The sequence below is a fragment of the Dasypus novemcinctus genome, chromosome 30 (genome assembly GCF_030445035.2).
Source record: "Dasypus novemcinctus isolate mDasNov1 chromosome 30, mDasNov1.1.hap2, whole genome shotgun sequence".
Classification (NCBI taxonomy): domain Eukaryota; kingdom Metazoa; phylum Chordata; class Mammalia; order Cingulata; family Dasypodidae; genus Dasypus; species Dasypus novemcinctus.
The window spans coordinates 29,096,384-29,112,356 of record NC_080702.1 but is presented as its reverse complement, the minus strand read 5'-3'; positions in this window follow the sequence as shown (position 1 = coordinate 29,112,356).

The window sequence follows — 15,973 nt, the reverse complement described above, 5'->3', positions numbered from 1 at the left end:
GGCGAAGTCGGCCAAAAGGATTTGGGGGGGAGGGGCTTGCAGCCCCCTCCAGGGGAGAAAGTAGAGAGCGGGCACCCACGGCCTCAGGGCGGGTTCCAGCCACCGCCCTCCCTGCGCTCTAGCTCGCTTGACTTGGGTTTCTTTGGTCCATTCCAAAAGTCACAAATCTTGCAGCAAACGAGAAAAGCAGGGTTTAACAGGCCCATAAGCAGGGTTTAACAGGCCCATATGCACGCGGCCGCTGCCCTGTCCAGGTTGGGGGTCCTTTGAGTCCCGTGCCCACCCAGCGGTGCCGCTGCTCTCAGAGGGCGTCAGGGCAGGTTGGGGACGGGGCCACCACCTGCAAAGGGTCATTGGGGGCGCCCACACCCCAGATCGCTGGTGGCTGGAAGGGAAGGAGCGGGCTGGAGCGCAGCCCCCGCCCCGGGCCCCTCCCGTTCCCTGCAAGGCCACCATCTTACGGCCCCGCCAAGCGCCACCGCCAGTCCCCCGGCAGGCTGCGCCCAGCCCGGGACAAAAGGCGGACACACTGCGAAGCCACGGCGGAGGGCGGCGTGGCCACTCCAGCACTCTGGCCCAGGGGCCGGACGGGCTCAGGGAGAGACGGCCCCTGCCCAAAATGACGATGGGCCTCGGCCACTCCGGGGCTCCTGGGGCCAGCTGGCAGGGCCCCCAGCGGGCAGCTGGCTGCTCGGCCAAAGGGGGCGGCCTCGGGAGCCCTGCCTAGAAGCAACGGCCTGGGGGGCCACCCCAACTCCACAGGGGACATCAGGGCTTTAGGCTGTTTGCCTTCTCCAGGCGATGCCTGGGGAGGGACGGACCCCAAGATTGGGGACGGAGAGGGAATAACGGCTGCCTCGTGTCCCCACCCCCCCCCGTCATGGCCGTGCGGCTTTTATCTGGCACACCGGCTTATCGGCGCCCCCAGCTGAACAAACACACAAATCCACGGCTGGTGAGAAAACACCCTCTGCCTGGCTCTTTTATCTCCTGCGCGCAGGTCTGCGCTGCCCACTGCCAACAGCACAGGGGGGCCCGGTGGCAAGCAGCTGGGGCGCCGGGCTGGGGAGGTGGGGGGCCCTGCCGCGTTCCCCTGCCGCGTGGGGGTGGACACGGGGAGAGCCCCCCTGCCCAGCTGGGAGCCCACCCCCAACCCCGGCGGCGGCTTTCTCCCGGGGACAATGAGCCAGCTGGTGGCCGGTGGCAAGTGGAGGGGCGGCCGGTGCTGGCTGCGGCGACGGGGCAGGTGCTGGCCCGGCCTTCAGCCCCTCCCACCCACGGCAGCCAGGCCACCCCTTACTCCGGGGGGGGGGGTGGACCGCAGCTCCCCGGAGGTCAGGCCAGCCTGGGCACCGGAGCGGGATACGCCCCAGCTGTGGGTTCCTGTCACCTCCTGGAGAGGGAAGGGAGGGTCACAGGGGCTCAAGCCCCAGGACAACACCAGGTCCCTCCACTGGGCCCCATCAAACGCAGCCCCCCCAAACCACGAGCCCGGGCAGGGTCCTCCCTCCGACGATGCCCGGATGGGACGATCCCCGGGTCCACAGTCCCCCAGGCACACGGGCCAGGGGCAGGGAGGTTCGGGGGCTCCCCGGCTCATGCTCCATGCTACTTGGGGGGGGGGCACGTGGCACAGGGCTCCCCGGTCTGTCTGTCCAGCCACAAGCCACAGGCCTTCTCTTTGGCCTCCCTGGCCAACGGTTGCCGCAGGCTCTGACCACCGCGGAGGCTTCTGGAGGCCGGCCGGGAGGAGGCCGGCAACTCTGCTGGACTCTGCAGGGCAGGGGACGGGGGCTCCACAGAGCGAGGCTCGGAGACGAGGCTCCGGCCGGGGGCTGCTCCCGCTTGCCTCAAGTTGTCACTCCCCACGTCACTGCGTGCGGACGGGGGCCATCTGCTGCCAGCGTGCGCCCTGCCCTTCTTCCATCTCTCCTCATGCCCCGGCACAGCATGGACCCCCCTCGAATGCTGCCCAGCCCGCCCCCCCCAGCCTCTGCTCCCCTTCTCAACCCTTGAAACCCCCAAACCGCCTCCCCGCAGTGCTCTGCCTTTCCACGGGACCCCAATCCCCCGCCTCGTCTGGTGCCCTCTCGGCCCTGCTCCCTCTCTCTGTCCTTCACCGCCCCCCAACTTCTCCTTCCGCTCCCACTGCTCCCCTCGTCCCCGGCTGGAGCTCCTGGGGTCCATCGAGTGCGGGGTTTTTTGGGTTTTTTTTGGTACTGACTTGGGCATCTTTTCTTTCTTCTTCTTTATTTTCTTTCAAATGTTACATTCAAAAAATATGAGGTCCCCATATACCCCCCACCCCACTCCTCCCACATCAACAACCTCCTTTATCATCGTGGCACATTCACTGCATTTGGAGCACTGCTGCACCCCATGGATAGTGGTTGACATTGTAGTTGACACTCTCGCCCAGTCCACCCCGTGGGCCATGGCAGGACATACAACGTCCAGCATCTGTCCCTGCAGCACCACCCAGGACAACTCCAAGTCCTGAAAATGCCCCCACATCATATCTCTTCTTCCCTCTCCCTGCCCTCAGCAGCTCCCGTGGCCACTTTCTCCACATCAAATGCTACAATTTCTTCCATTACTAGTCACAATAGTTCCATAGTAGAATACCAATAAGTCCACTCCAATCCACACTTTATTCCTCCAGCCTGCGGACCCTGGGATGGTGATGTCCACTCCCCCTCTAGATCGAGAGGGAGCTTAGACCCCACATGGGTGATGGAGAGAGCGGGTTTTTTAATACACGTGTTTCCCAGCCACAGGCACCTCTGCCGGCACCCGCTGGGAAGTCGGGAGGAGCGAGAGCGGCACAGAGGCACCCCGGCCCTGCCTGGCCCCCCCAGGCGGGTTGGGGTCCCACAGCATGCCGGGCCCCAGGCCCGGACAGAGAGCGACCCCTGCCGACCGAGCTAGCCGGGCAGTCACCCCAGCTCTGCCCGCCCGCGGGTCCACGGGGGCCTGGGAGGTGGCCTTCGGCTGCCGTCCCTCGCCCGGGCCTGAGGTCCCAGGAGCTGGCGGGGGTGTCCGCTCCGGGGGGTACCGACGGGCGGTCGGAGGAGCTGAGCTCCCGCCTCCGGCACTGGCCCCCGCCCCCCTGTGATTCCGGAGGCGGCCAGGGCACGGGAAACCCAATCTCGAAGGGGGGCGCCGGGGGCCCGGGCGGCGGCAATCAGAGCCGGAGAATGTGACCATTGTGGCACCTGAAACCCAAAGCCGAGGACCGGAGACACCCCGAGCAGAGGCGAGGCAGGTGGGGAGGCAGACGGGGGGGCTGCAGGCCGGGTCCCGCGGGGGGTGCTCTCCCCGTCCTGCCCACAGGAGGTGGGGTGGGGGACCGAGGGAGTCCCCAAGAGTGCAGGGCAGCCGGAGGCACGTGGCGTCTCCGGGACCTTCCCGCCGCCCCCGTGCGAGCAGATCCACATGCGGGGGGCACGCGTGCCATACTCCGGAGCGCCCCCCGAGGCTGTCCTCTGCCACCCGGGGGTCTCGCGGGGAGGAAACCCAAGTCTGATCAGAGCGAGCACCCCCAGAGCGGCTGGGCAGGGGTGGGGGCAGCAGGAGGGAGCGGGACGAGCCAGGCTGCAAGTTCGCACACGGCCACCCAGGGCCCCCCGGGTCGGGCTCAGAGGACGTGCCCCCCTTCCCCTCCCCTCTGCTGTCTTCACCCCCTCCCCACCGAGCCATCGTTCCCTACCGGCAGGGCGAGAGGAGAAAGCAGCGGCAGGGGACGGGGTCAGCGGAAGGAGGAGAGGGGGCGCGTGGCCACCGGCGCGCCAGGTCTGCGCCCCTCGAGCTGCCCCTGGCCGGGCTCCAGGGTGGCAGTGGGGTGGCTCGAGCGCGGCGCCCGCAGGGCCACTCCACCCTGGCCGGGGCCCTGCCTCCCACACCCTCCCTTTATGGGTGTTCCCTGGGATCCTCTGTAGTGAGGCCACAGAGACAGGGGGGTCTTTGCTCAAAAGCCTGGGGTCCCCAGCCCACTGCTTGCACAGGTTAACTGGTCCTGATGTTAGGGTCTCCCCAAGAGGCAAGTCAGGCACCCCGGCCATCCCCAGCCCCGGCAGGCGGCCCCGGGGCCCTTGGGGTGCTCTACTGACCAGCAACAGCTGGGGGAAGCCCCCCCCCAGGAGGGAAGACCCCTCCAGAAGATGGGGTGTCGCCCCGGGCAGCCCATTCCAGGGACGGGGCAAGCTCAGCCGCTCTTCCCCAGGGGTCACCGGGGTGGCAAAGGAGGCAGGCGGGTGACAGGGGAGGCGCCGGGCAGGGCCGCTCCACCCCCACCCACCTGCTCCCCGAGGCCTGCGGGGCTGCTCCCACGTCGGCCAGGGCCCCAGGCAGGAAGGCTCGGCCACGCTGGCGGTGAGAAGGTGCAGACTCGGGGCTCGGCAGGGGCCACCTTTGCCCAGAGGCGGCCGGGTGCCAGGACCAGAGAGGTATAGCGAGAGCGGGACGTGGCACAGCCTCTCCTGAGCGGGCCAAGGGGCTCAGGCTCAGCGGGGGAAGGCAGGAGGTGCTTGGCCCTCCGCCTGGCCTGGACTCAGGGTCCCAAGGGGGCGCCCCCCCCCCCCCCACTGCGGAGAGCCCGGCCTGGCGTGGGCGGGCCCAGCCTGGGCGCAGCATGGGAGGGGGCGTGGGGGGGGGTGGCGGGCAGCCAGCGACATGAGGGCCTGCTCTACAGGAGACCCAGCACCCACCAGTCCAGCCACCCGCGCCGAGGCACCGACGGCTTCGTCACCCATCTAAAAGGGCCGCCGTCTTCCCTTCCGGTGGCCGGGCGAGGGGGAAAGCACGCAAGGTCACCCGAGGAGGGTGCTGGCTCCCGTCGCCTCCCCGGGCCGGCCCCTTGCTCCTCCTTCCAGCCCGGCATAAACGCCCCCTCCGCCGGGAGGACTCAGCCACCCGGGCGCCCCTCCCAGCAGGGGGCGCGGGCTGCTCATCAGGCCTTTATGTGCAGGGTCATTTCAGGGGGTCCCCGGAGGCCTGAGCCGCTCCCACCTGCAAAGGAGGGCAGAGAGGTTCGTGCCAATAAAAGGCAGCGCCCTGAGGCCTTCTGTCCCCGGTGTCCCTCCCCAGGTCGGTGCCCAGTGGTCGCCGGAGGCCCGTCCAGGGCAGAGGCGGGGAAAGGGAGGCCAGGGCACAGGCGAGGCCAGCGGGGAAGGGGCTGGACCCCAGGCCTAGCCCACCCAAACCTGTCCACGGGGTGCCGCGAGCTGAGGACACGGGGCAGCCCCGCAGCGGGAGCCAGCCGGTCCCCGAGGGCCTGGGGAGCCACGTGCCCGTGGGGTCCCGTCCCCGGGGCTTCCGCCACCTCCCCGGGCTGACGGACAGACGCCACTGAGGGTGGAGGGCACCCTGGCCAGGGGACGCCCCCCCTGGCTCCCGCGATTTCCAGCCCTGCCCTCTCACGGCCCGGTGAGGTGCCCAGGCCCGGCCGGGCAGCCGCCCCCACCCCAGCTGCTCGGGGGGCTATTAATAGCGCCCTTGCCTCCCAGGGCAGGGCGCCACATCCCCCCCCCCCCAGTCAGTGCACTTGTCCTCGGTCTAATTATTAATAAAGGCACAGAGGCAAACGGAGATGAGGGCGGGAGGACCCGGGCTTGGGACAAGCCGAAGTGTGGGAGGAGGTGGCCGGAAACGCACGGGAGCGAGAGACGGGGCCGAAGGAGGAGAGAGGGAGGGGGCCCGAGATGGAGAGTCAAGGTCAAGGCAAATCAGCTCTAGGCAAGACGGCCTAGAAGGAACCAGAGAAGCAGGTTCAAGGCTCAAGGAGAGGCAGGGAAGGGGGCAAGGAGGAAACAAAGGAAGGAACTGACTCCTTTAAAAAAAAAAAGAAAGAAACCCAAAGGGGAGGAATCTTCCCTAAAAATGCCCGGCAGGCGCTTCTCGCACTCGGCACCTGGGCGCTCCGGCCACCAGCATCTCTTCTGCCCGGGGGGGGGCGTGGCACAGGGGGGGACACCCCAGGACACTCGATCCCCATCCCATGCCACTGGGAAAGAGAAGAGAAGGAACAGTGGGTGGACACGGTGGTCCCGCCAGACACACATGCTCTCTGGTGACCCGGCTTTGTGTCCCCATTTAAGGAAATGGGGCCACCCGGCGGGGAATGGGGGCAAGAGGCGCCCCTCAGCCCTCCTCTGCCCCGGCTCCCTCTCTCTCTGCTGTCCCCCTTTTCCCTGGGAGGACCCTCCATTCGCCTCCAGATCACCTGTCCACCGCCTTCGGGGAGGCCGGACCTGGGGGGCTCTAAGTCCCTCGGCGTACAAAGAGCCGGCAGTCAGCAGAGTGGCAACTCCTACCCTCTGGATTATTGGACTTAACTCCGGCCAGCTAACAGGGAGGTGAAGAAGATCAACCACCACACCAGGGAGCCAAGAGTGCCTACAGCTGCAAGCAGGAGAATTGCATCCATCATGCATGTGGGATCTAAGCCCCCTCTTGATCTAGAGGTGGAGTGGACATCACCATCCCAGGGTCCACAGGATGGAGGAATAAAATATGGATTAGAGTGGACTTGCTCGTATTCTACTATGGAATTATTGTGATTAGTAATGGAAGAAATCGTAGCATCGAGGTGGAGACAGTGGCCACAGGAGCTGCTGAGGGCAGGGAGAGGGAAGAAGAGAGGAGATGTGGGGGCGTTTTGGGGGAATTTTGAGTTGTCCTGAACACTATTGCAAGGACAGATGCTGGACTTTATATATCCTGCCTTAACCCACCGAATGGACTGGGGGAGCGTGCGAATTACAATGTAAACTATTATCCATGTGGCGCGGCGGTGCCCCAAAATGCGTTCACCGAGTGCGATGAGTGTGCCACAAGGACAGCAGAAGTGGGGTATACAGGAACCTCTTATATTTTTCAGTGTAATTTTTTTCTGTGATGCATACCTTCAAAAAAATGCAATTTACATCAACGATGTGGTGGGGGGTAGAGAGTGGGCTATATGGGACCTCTTACGTTTTTTTTTATGTTTTCTTTAAAGTAACATTCCTTGTGATCTATTAACTTTAACTTTTTAAAAAAATCTTACTACTAAAAAAAAAACAAACAGCAGGCAGCACCCTTGGGCCTGGAGGTGGGGGTGCCTGCACCAACCATCAGACACTTAGGGGGTGCCCGAAGGCTGCAGCTCGCAGGAGCCACTTCCTGGGTCCAGGGCTAGGCCAGAGCCGGCGACAGAGAGGGACCGGGGCAAGGCTCAGAAGGAGAGCCCCAGGGAGTGGCCACCCCGGCTGGGGAGCTCCGGCCAGACCGCCCCCCAAACCACGAGGCCCTCCAGGGCAAAGCCAGCCGCGTCTGTCCGTCTGCCTCTGTTTTGCTCGCTGCTGTAGCCCCTGTACCTTGAAGGGCGACTGGCGCAGATGGCGAGACTCTGAAGAGATGCCTCTAGAACCTTCTCCTGACACGGCCACCAGCTTACTGGCACCTGCCCCCCTCCCAAGTCCAGGGGGCCTGGAGACAGAGCCTGGGGGCTGCTGCTCAGGCGGGGACCTCCCAGAGAACGAGCCGGGCGGGTGTTTGTAAACTGTCAAGTGCTGCAGGCACGTGAACAGCGAAGGGCGAGGGCGCCTGTTTCCCGGGGCCCCCCCACCTTTCAGCAGGAACAACGAGCAGCTGCTTCCAGAAGGCTGGGCCGCTGGCACCTCACGGGGAGGCCCACTACCCAGGAGATTCCGGGCCGGTCCAGGGTGCCGAAGGGCAAAGGGGGCATCTAGCCCAGAGGCAGGTGCCGAATTCCCACCTGGAGCCCCGTCCCCACCGCGCGGCCCCAACGCGCTTCCCGGAGTGGGGGGTGCGCCGGGGCCAGCAAGGCGCTGCAGTACCGCGCGCCGCGGCTAGGTGGCGCAGCGAGTTAACCCTAGATGCCTCCTCCGCGTCCCCTCGGCACACCCACGAGGCCGGGGTGGGGAGAAGGACCCTCCCACCCTCTCGGACCCAGCCGGGGGTGGTGCAGCAGGCAGGGGAGCCACCCGAGGCAGCAGCTCCACTTGCTGCCGCAGCCGCCAAACCCAACCCCTGACTTGAGAGCGCGGGCCCGGCTCTCAGACACTGGGGCCAGCTCGCAGCGTGGCCGGAGACTGGTGGCAGGGGCTTGGGTGCGATCGGAGAGGTGGGGGGGGAGCAGATGCGATCCAGGGACCCCAGGCCCACCGTGCCAGCTCCCAGCACACGGCCGCTGGGGGCAGCCGTGGCCCCAGCGCTGCTCCCGCCACTTCCACGATGCCCCCTCCCCTTCTTTTGGGGCGCTCGAGCAGTCCTCGGGGGGGAGGAGGTCCTTTGCTTCCCCCCCCCCCAACTTGCAAAATGAAGACTAAACATGCCCGGGATTGGGAACCAGAGACAGGGAGAGAAATGGAGAAAAGTCAGGGAGGGGGAAAAAAAATCCCCAGGCGCTCGGGGCGGGAGGAGAAAGACGCCTTTGTTCGCGGGAGGTTAGCCGAGGTGAGGCCCGCCCCGCACCGCTGACCCTGGGCCCTGCAGATGGCTCCACGGGACCGCCCGGGCCTGGTGCGCCCCAGGTCCTTGCCCTCCTCCCGGGCCCCAAAGCGGGGAGAGCGCGGCCCTGAGAGGGCTGCCCCCTGCCCGTGGGCACGCACGCAGCTGGCTCTTAGCAGGTCCGCCCAGGGTGCCCCCAATACGAGGGGGGTCCTGGGGGGGGGGGCGACCAAGACACGTGTGAGGCCGGCGGCGGCGCTGGAAGGCGGGCCCCTGGGGTCCCGGCCTCCTGCCTGCTGCAAGGAGACGGCCTGGCACCCTTGGGGGCTCCGGGGGCTCCCCAGGGCTTCTGGAAGGGCTAGGGTGGGGCTGCGCGGGTCGCCCCCCGTTCCCTAAAGAGGGGCAGGAGCCGGCTCTGCTGTCATTAGGGAAGAGGCACCAAGACCACTCGCGCACGCCCCACCCCCACCCCGGCCTGCCGAGGTGGCAGTGGGGGGTGGGCAGGGGCTGGCAGGGGAGAGGCCTTCGAAGGCACCCGCTGCTGTGCCTGCCCCTGGAGAGCAGCGCCCTCAACTAGATCAGCAGAGCGCCCTCAGCAGGGCCCAGGTGGGGAGGGGAGTGGGGTGCAGCGGCCCCCCCCCAAGGACGCCCCACCCTCCACTCGCCCTGCCACCCTCCAGGGACACCTTCATCTCCCAGGCAGAACCTGGTGCCGTACATCTTGGCTTAGAAGAGACCCCCTCCGACTGGCAGCCCTTCGGCTCTCCTGACCCCCCATCCCCCCATGCACGGAAGACCTGGGAGGAGGGGTTCGGCGGGCCCCCCTGCTTCTGGCACTAGCTTCAGGCTGGAGGGGTGCACCCTCTACTCAGGAGGTCCCCACCCCAGATTCCCACCCACAGAAGCCGGATGCCCCAGCTGGGGGGCAAGAGAGGGGGAGGAGCGGGGCTGCCCCCAGCCTGCCCTAGCCTCGGGGGCCTCAGGCTTGGAAATCGGGGGGCCAGAGGAGGCAGGGGCCGGGGGCTTGGGCGTGGGCCCCCAGGGAGCCGCAGCAGCTCGCAGCCCGCTGAACGTCTGCAAGGAGCTGCCGCGCAGATACACGATGTCCTGCCAAACCCCAGACTCTAATTCAATCAGGCGGGGACAGGCTTCCAGGCTTCTCTGTGTGCGAGTGCACGTGAAAACCCAGACGTGCGTGGGTCACGGGGGCCAGGCGTCTGTGAGGGCGCGTGACTCCTGATGGGGGGGGATGGGATGCTGCGAGTGGGGGTGGGTGAGGTGGGGCAGGATGACTCAGGGGGGGAGAGAGGGAGGTAGGATCAGTGGGGGGGAGAGGTGGGGCAGGATCAGTGGGGGGAGAGGTGAGGAGAGGATGACTGGGGGGAGAGAGGGAGATAGGATCAGTGGGGAAGAGGTGGGAGCAGGATCAGTGGGGGAGAGGTGGGGCTGGATAAGTGGGGGGAGTGGTGTGGAGATCAGTGGGGGGAGAGGCGGAGGTAGGATCAGTGGTGAGGGAGATGGGGGGGCTGGGTCAGTGGGGGGAGAGGTGGACGTAGGATCAGTGCGGGGAGTGGTGGGGCAGGCTGACTCAGGGGGGAGTGGTAGGAATAGGATCAGTGTGGGGAGAGGTAGGGGCAAGATAACTCGGGGGGCAGAGGTGGAAGTAGGATCAGTGGGGAGAGAGGTGGGGACAGGATCAGTGGGGGAAGAGGCGGAGGTAGGATCAGAGCGGGGAGAGGTGGGGAGAGGATGACTCAGGGGGAGAGGTGGAGGTAGGATCAGTGGGGAGAAGTGGGGGCAGGATCAGTGGGGGGAGAGGTGGGGACAGGATCAGTGGGGAGAGAGATGGCGGCAGGATCAGTGGGGGGAGAGGGAGGGGCAAGATGACTCGGGGGGCAGAGATGGAAGTAGGATCAGTGGGGGGAGAGATGGGGCAGGATGACTCGGGGAGTGGTGGGGACAGGATCAGTGAGGGGGAGAGGCAAGGCAGGATCAGTGGGGGAGAGGTGGAGGTAGGATCAGTGGGGGGAGTGGTGGGGACAGGATCAGTGGGGGGAGAGGTGGAGGTAGAATCAGTGGGGGGAGAGGTGGAGGTAGAATCAGTGGGGGAAGAGGTGGGGACAGGATTAGTGGGGGAGAGGAGGAGGTAGGATCAGTGGGGGGAGAGGTAGGGGCAGGATGACTCGGAGGCAGAGGTGGAAGTAGGATCAGTGGGGGGAGAGATGGGGCAGGATGACTCAGGGGGAGTGGTGGGGACAGGATCGCTGGGGGGGAGAGGCAAGGCAGGATCAGTGGGGGGAGAGGTGGAGGTAGGATCAGTGGGGGGAGTGGTGGGGACAGATCAGTGGGGGGAGAAGTGGGGGCAGGATGATGGGGGAGTGGTGGGCACAGGATCAGTGGGGGGAGAGGCAGGGGCTCAGGATGATGGGGAGGGGGAGGGGCAGGACTACTCCCAAGGGCGCTGTCCAGTTCTGGCCGAGGCCAATTCTAGACGGGGTCCCTCCCCTCTGCGCTGCTAACCTTTGGGGCCACCCTGCGCACTGCAGGGTCTTGAGTGGCCTCCCCGGCCTTGACCCCCGCCAGCTGTGATGACCGAGGCCCACCGCTGGGCGGGGACCAGAACCGCCCCAGGGAGCACCTGCCCAAAGGCTGGGGCCGGAGTTCTGCCTCCTGGACGGGGCGGGCCCTGGCTCGCCCTGCTCTCGCCCTCTGGCCTCCTCCTCCCAGAAGGCCCCTGCCCGCCCTGCCCGGCTCCCCTAGAAAGCTCGTGTCACACCTGCTCCCCCAGCTCAGCACCGCTTTCGAACAGCGGGCACCGACAGCGCGCTGGGGTCCCCATCTCTCCCGACCCCTTGGGGACCAGGAAGCTAAGCTCGGAGGTGAAATCGGGCACCTTGATGCAGAGAGAAGCCCCCGCACCACGCGCTCCAGATAAGCGGGAGGAGCCCACCCTCTGCCCCACCCCACAGTCACCTGTCACTGCCCTGGCTGGGTGCTCCTCTCCATCCGGGCAAGCCCAGGGGAGCTCCTCTCTCTCCCTCGACAGCCCCCTTCTGGGAGCAAAGCCAAAAAGATGGGAGAGGGAGATTTATAAACTACTAAGAGGAAAAAGGGAAAACATGGGGTGGGGGGGGGGAGCTGTAGGGAGCCCAGGCCTCCAGGTAGTGTCGAGCCGGCTGGTTTCTGGGACCTGAGCAGCAGGCAGGCCGGTGGGGGACGCGCCCCTGCACCACCGGCCCCTCGCCCCCCCACCTGAGGGCTGCCTGCATCCTGGGGCCCTCTCATGGCCCCGGTGACCAGTCAAGGGTCAGCTGCCTGACGCTCACCCTGAGCCATGCCAGCCGCCGCCGCCGGCTTCTTGGCCAAAGGAGGCCAGAGCCCGCGCAGGGCGCAGGGGGTGGGTCCCCCGGGGAGCCGAGGGGTGTGTGGCGGCAGGGAGCGAAAGCCGAAGAGTCCCCAGCTCCGCTAATGGGAGGCTGGCAGCGGCAAATTGTTGTTTACTTTTAATTAAGTAAACAATGTCGGCTTCCGCCTCCTCCCCTGCCATCCCAGGCAGTAATTTGGGGGATGACAATGGGGTTGTTTCCTTCCTCCTGCCTTTTTCCCTCCCTCCAAGCGGCTCCTGCTCGCTCCTGGCTCTGCGCAGCCGCTGTGACACGCTGCTGGCAGGTGAGCATCCCCTCGGGGGGCGCAGGAAGTCCCAGGCTAATCGCAGCAGGGTCCACCTCCCACGTGGCGGCGTGGCTCCCCAGCCACAGCCGGGCCACTGCCCTGGGGTGACACCGGGGGTCTCTAAGAAGCAGTTTGGCTCTGGCCCATTCTCACCCCCACACGGCCCCTCCTCTAACCACCATCCCAAAGCACCCATACAAGAGCCAGGTGGCACTTGGGGGACTATCTCTGAGCAACGTGGCTCCCCAGAGACCCAGGCCCCCGGGTTAGGAAGTGATTTTCCCAGGAGCCCGGCAGGTGGAACTTTCTGGTCCACGCGGGCGGACGGGGCAGATCTGGGCCCGTGGAGCCAGCTGGCCAGGGGGCGGACCGGCTCTCAGGGGCAGGCTGCTGCCCTTGGACTTCCTAAAATTTCCTCCTGCGCCAGGCCCTGCAGATCCGGTGGCTGCTTCTGGTGGAGGCCCTGGTTGGGAATCAGGGAAAGGATGCATCTCGCCCTGGGCCGTGGCACCCTGTCCAGGGGCCCCTGAAGGTAGGGGCAGCGCAAGGGGGGCTGCACCCTGAGACCCTCGGGGAGGCTGAACATCCAGGGAAGCACCCGGGAAAGCAGGTCTCCACGCAGACAGGTGGGCGGACACGCACAAGGGACACCACAGGTTCCCCAAATGCTCCTGACACTTGCCTCAGTAAGACCTAAGCGCCCGGGGGCCGCCCCACTGCCCCCTTGCCCCAGATACTCCCTAGACACGTGAAGCCGCTGGAAAAGGAGAAGGGGGATCCCTGCGGCCCCTCCCCCTCCCCGCGGGCAGGTGACCCTCCAAGGTGTGTGTGTGGGGGGGCGAGAGGGCTGAGTTGGGTGCAAGCCCTCCTCCCCCCGCCGGCCCCAGCTGCTCCCCCACCTCCCTCCTGAGAAGCTGGCGGGCTGGATGCAATTTTAGCGGCGGAGGGAGCGCCCTGGCTGGAAGCAATTTGCTCATTAGGGCCCCGGGCCTGCTCTCCGGTGGGTTCTCAGCCCGCACCCCCCTTCCCGCAAACCCGAAGCTGCACCCCACAGGCCCGTTCGCACACAACGGGGCGGGGGGACCCTCACGTGGGCCAGGTCGAAAGGAGGTGAGGGTGGGGTCGGCACTGCTGGGGCCCGGAGCCAGGAGGTCACACGCTGGTGGAGAGCCCCCCCCCCATGGCGCCCCTTCAGGGACCCCAAGTGCCAAGAGATGAGGCTGGGGGCTTGTCTGGAGACCCCCCGGCGCATCCCCTCCGGGCTCAGCTGGGCCCGGGCAGCGCAGATGGGCTCCGGGGAGCCGCCGCCCCGCCCCCCAACCCTGCGGCTGCGCCAAGTGGAGGGTGGTCTCGGGGCTGGGATGGGATGGGGGGGACTGGGGCCTGCGAGGGGCGGCCCGGCCCGGCACAGACACATGTGGTTGGATTTAAAAAGCTATTAGGGAGCGCGGCGGCTGGCGGGAGTGCGGCCTGGCCGCGCACCAGGGGGGGGACATGCCGAGGGGGTGAGCTCAGCTCCTCCCGCCCCCGGCCCCGGCGGGGCCCCCGCACTCCGGGGACCCTCAGCCAGCGGGAGACTGGAGCAGGCCGGGCGGAGGGGGCGGATGGGGGGGTGAGGGGAACAGGCAAGGCCGCGCCCCGCACGGATTTCGGGGCGCAGCAAGCCCCCGGGCGGGCACCATCCCGGGGTGGGGGGGGGCGTGCGGTAAGCGAGGGGAGGGGTCCATGGGCCACGCTGGGAGGACACGGACTTCCTCCGGGCGACCTCGAGGCCCGGCGGGAGGTCTCCTAAGGGTGTGTGTGTGGCTGGGTGGGGTGGGGGGGTGACGAGGCGAGCTGGAGAGCAGGGAAAATGGGCCCCACCCATCACGAGGCCAGAAAGAACCGACGACGGAAAGTTCCCGAGAGCCGCCAGCTTGTAAAAAGTGCTTTTTCTTTCCAAATTATGAACATTTTTTAACGTGGAGGGGGGGGGACACTCTCCGGAGCGGCCATCTAGGACGTTTGAGCCGTGCGCCTGGGCGTGACCCCGATAGGGGGTGACAGGGGCCGGGGGGAGGGGGGGTCGGCTCCCAAAGCCCGGCTGCCCTGCCCCCCCCAGACCCACCCCCCTCCCGGTCTTCAGGGCTCGAAGCCCCTTCCCAGGGGCATGACCCGGGGGGTGGGGGGGCTGCCGGCAAGCACTGGGGAGGGTTCCGGGGTGCCAGCTCCGCGGCCCAGGGGGCGCAGCAAGCCCTGAGCGCTGGATCCCTCTGCGCCCTGAGACCACCCCCAGCTCCTCGGCTGCCCGTGACCCCGAGAGCGAGCGGCGGGGAAGTGGCGGGCTCGGGTTACGCCCGCCGCTCCCGCGTGGCGGGCACGGAGCAGGGTGTCTGGGAGATATTTAATCCGCGTCCCACGGCCCCGCTGTCGCCGAGGCGCACGCGGAGGCGGGGTGGGGCCGACTGGGGAGTCGCCGGGTCTCCCTCCTCGGTGGGCACCGGGAGGGATGGGTGCTGCCGGAGGGGGCCCCCCCACCCCCCGAGGAAGACAGAGGGGTGGTGTCCTCCTGCAGGGGACAGGCCTGGCGGGGAGGTGGGCGGAGCCGGGCCCGCGCTCAGGAAACACGCAAAGAATGTGGCTGGCAGCGGGCCAGGGGGCCGACCACAAAGGGGCCTTTGTTCAGGAGGTGTCCGGGCAGCGGAGGGGGCAGCGATGCCCGCACTGTCCCCTCCCCTGTCCACTCCTCCCTCCTTCCCTCCCACCCCAAAGCCCGCCCCCCCCCCCCCCCCGCAACGGTCACCTGGCCGCCACGCGCCCCTGCGCTCCTCCGCTCCGCCCCCCTCCCGCGCTGGCTGGGGGCTGGGGGGGGGGGAGTGAGGAGGGGGCGGGGACAGCAGGTGGAGGTGGTGCAGGGGGCGGCTCGGGGGGACCCTCCAGGGTGGGCGCCGGTGCCCCTGCAGGCCCAGCCCGTCCCCCCCACCCCTGCCAGCCAGGGCAGCCTGGGAACGCTTCCCTCCCCCTCCCCTCCTCTGCAGCGTCTGCAGAGTTTCTCCAGCCCCTTCTTGGCATCTGGAAAAGTTTGGGAAACTTAAAAAAAAAAAAAAAGTTTGGAGCGTTTGTCGGCTGCTCCCCAATCCTGCCAGGAGCCAGGGCCAAGAGGAAGAGGAGGGGAGGGGACTGGGGGGGGGGGGGGGATGAGAGAGTGAAGCTGGGAGGGATTGGGGGAGGGGGGGGCCCAGACCCGCCAGCCTGACCCCCGTCGGGGTCTCCTGGGCCGACCGGCGTCTCCGAGGGACACCTCACGCCCACCCTCCTGCCCCCTCCCGGTGGGAGTCTCACCGGCCCCCTGCTCAGCGCCTCATCCCGTGCACCCTTGGGAGCGACCCCCGCAGGCCCCAAAGGGGACAAGGCCCGCCATGGTACCCGCCCCCGAGAAGGATAGGGTGACAGAGGCCCAGGGGCCCGTTTGCAGGTCCAAATGGGGACGCGGGGAAGGTGGCTGCCACCCGGGCTCCCGGCTCCCCCCCGAGAGCCCGACAAAGCAGAGGCGGTGGCCCCCCAGTGACGCCAGGACGTGGCCGCGCTCGCCCTCCCCGACGGCGAGGTGCCCCCAGGCCCGACGCCACCCCTGGGGAAGGCAAAGGGGGTACTCTCTATAGAGCAGGCTTGCCCCCAAGACAGGGGGACACTGAAGGCACAAGAGGGCATTGCTGGAACATTTTTAAATAATGAACAACCAAAAAAAAATGGAGCCTGGACTGCCAGCTTTATGCCAGGGTTAAAGCTCTTGACCTTGACCACTGCTCTTAAGGGGGTGACGAGTGTGTCCCGGTCTGAAGGCAGCACGCACGGCCGCGTGGAGTGTTCA